Source organism: Silene latifolia, chromosome 9, assembly GCF_048544455.1.
Source record: "Silene latifolia isolate original U9 population chromosome 9, ASM4854445v1, whole genome shotgun sequence".
Taxonomy (NCBI): domain Eukaryota; kingdom Viridiplantae; phylum Streptophyta; class Magnoliopsida; order Caryophyllales; family Caryophyllaceae; genus Silene; species Silene latifolia.
The window spans coordinates 13453661-13456596 of record NC_133534.1 but is presented as its reverse complement, the minus strand read 5'-3'; the positions used below and the strand labels follow the sequence as shown (position 1 = coordinate 13456596).

The window sequence follows — 2936 nt, the reverse complement described above, 5'->3', positions numbered from 1 at the left end:
AGATTTCCTCAATCATCCCTATGATTTATATGTTCAATCCCGCACAATCAAATTGTAACACTACGGATTTTGTTAAGTTGAATACTCGACCGAGTAGAGCCTACTCGGCCGAGTAGTGCTAAGTGTGTGATATGTTTGGTTTCTGCCGAGGAATACTCGGCCGAGTATGCGGAATACTCGACCGAGTAGAGGATACTCGGCCGAGTATGCTCTATACTCGACCGAGTATCCGGTCCGTCGAGTGTTATTTTCGCGGTTTGATTTGGAAATGGTTAGGGCGTTATATATTACGATAAGCAGTTTCTAATTACAATTGACAAAACCTAAAACATCCTACGACGCTCTAATCATCTCTCGAATCTCTCCTTTGGGTGATCATAGCAATCGTATTCTCATTCCTTTGATTCATCGTCGGTAAGTCCTCATCCTTATATTCAATGATTGATATTTAGGGTTTGTCTTTGATTATGAATTGGGGGAAATGGGGTTTTGCAGTTAGTGATTAGAATTATATGATTGTTGTTGTAGGTGACGATGTGGTAATTGTTATGCATTTGTATGGTTGATTGCAGCGTAAGCGGATTGCGAAAAAGGTAGGGTTTCCCCCTACTCAGTACTGTTAATTGATTGAGATTACTATTGTATTGTAATTGTTGTTATCTGCTGATCATCGGAGTATGGGTGTTGTGGTGACGGTGGTGAGGTGATTGTGTTGTGACAGCTGTGATGCTGTGGTTTGTGTGATTGTGGTGGAGTCACTTGCGGGAGTGGCTTCACACCCTAGTTCGCCCTCCGTGGAACCCGCCATGGGAGGGGATGTGCACATTAAGGGACAGGGATTGTTAGTCGCTCGTTGATGAGCTGGACTTGGTGGGGATGGGCTGCGGTCACCCACTGGCGGAGTGGATTACCTGTTGCGATGGGTAATCTGGCAGGGCTACACACTTCGGTGTGTAGTCGGTTACTATGGAGGATGATCAGCCGGTTATATTGTTTGTTGTCTTACATTGATTGAATGGTACTGACCCCGTTGTTATTGTTTTGTAAAACCTGCGGTGATCCATTCGGGGATGGTGAGCAGACTTGACAGGTATTGCATTTGGTGAGCTTGGGCGGTCATGGGGAAGTCGTCATCACCAGTTGTAGTTTCACAGTCACGAGTCTTAGCTATGATTTTGTAGTTGTCCTCAGTTGTATTCACTTTATTGGTGTTGGTTTGGATTTGGATTGTTGTAAACATTAATACTTTACAGTACTTCTATTAAATGTGTTTAGGACGGACGCTTTTGATATATACTAACCTCGGGCAACCGAGATGGTAACAGCCTTTCATGCTTGGGTAGTCCTGGTAAGGTACCTTGGTATGAGGGGGTGTTACAAAGTGGTATCAGAGCCGAAGATTCTGGCACCTAAAACTAATGAACCCAATGAACTTAGGGAGTCTAAATAAAATGAACCCGGGGAGAGTTGTTTGGAGCTACCGCAAAGACTTGGGAGACGTCCCGAAGTCGCACTATGGCCCTCACAATCTCAAGCCGGTCACCAGGGGGAATTTGTTGTGAGTCTTTTCGATGCGTGTGTGTGGTATGTGGAACTTGAATGGTTGAAGCATGTGAAAGGAAGTGAGATGTGTGGGAACATGTGTAAAACATGGTGAAACTTGTTGAAATGGATTTGGTATGAAATATGTTGGCATGTTAAGTGTTTATTATGTGGCTTTCAAAAGAGTAGTGGTACATGGGTACATAATCATGATAATGTTAATGTTTGGTTGTTGGTAGTAGCATGTGATTAAGGTCATGCGCCTATGCATATGAATGTCGTGTTTAATTTTCGTGTGGGTATGATAAATGTTCAACTATGTACTGGTTTTTAGAAGTATTGGGTCGTTATTATTTGTTTTATGCATGTTTAAGTTGTTTTGTTAAGGAATTTTGATTTGTATACAAACCGATTTTTGGAAGGGTTGTCTTAAAACTGTCATAAGTCGAGTTCTAGAAATGATATTGCTGTGATTCCAAGTTGAGGTGATAGCTTGTCCTCTTACGATTCTAACGATAGGTCACACGCCCAGAATGACCAAGTAACGAGTGAGATACGACTGTTTTACGAAAACTGGACGGTGCTGAGAACTGCGCTTATACTCGACCGAGTAGTCCCTACTCGGCCGAGTGTCTTTTATACTCGACCGAGTATTCCATATTCGGCCGAGTAATCTCTCTGTGGTAATACTGTTTAGCGTCTGGAGTCGTGAACTCGGCCGAGTGGTCTCATACTCGACCGAGTAAGGTCTACTCGGCCGAGTATTCCTAATACTCGACCGAGTAATCCTTCTGCGACAATTGAGTTTGCTTCTGGAGTCGAAAACTCAACCGAGTAATATAGTTACTCGACTGAGTACCTCGTACTCGACCTAGTATGTTATTTACTCGACCGAGTACCTCATTGGGCAGCCACTTTGAGTCGGTGGCTATGTTCTTACTTTTGTTTTGAACCGGTGGCTATGTTTTTACAATGTTTTGAGTCTTAGGGTATATACACATGTATGTTTTGAGTCTTAACCCATTCTTTTATATGTGAGACGGTTTTGATACGTAAGTCATCGGATGTTATGACAAGGAGTATTCCGGCTTGTGAAGGACATGTGTTGGGTAAGGAATACAGGTGTTAATATGTGGTTGTGAGGGATTGTGGAACAAGAAAAAGTAGATTGATGAGCTCATTGAGACAAGGAGCATGTTTTGTGAGATATGATGAGTGATATAGTTATGGGTTAAGTAATATAAAAGTAAGTACATATGGGCAAGGGTGATGTAAGTATAGAGAAACGTGAGAATGAAAGATTGAGATGAGTGATAAGAATAGTGGCGTATTGGGATGTGTAAGGATTTATGGAGGGAGACGGTTTGGACTGAGTTGCTTAAGGATATATGTGA

The 2936-nt window shown here is 42.4% G+C and overlaps 1 long non-coding RNA gene across 1 annotated transcript; it reads left to right on the top strand.

Annotated features, from left to right (window-relative positions):
* Positions 1-415: 415 nt before the first annotated feature.
* On the top strand, positions 416-1292 carry LOC141602431 (uncharacterized). The gene is made up of 2 exons (XR_012524442.1): positions 416-593; positions 1082-1292. It is a non-coding gene; the product is annotated as an uncharacterized LOC141602431 (long non-coding RNA).
* The last annotated feature ends 1644 nt before the right edge of the window (positions 1293-2936 follow it).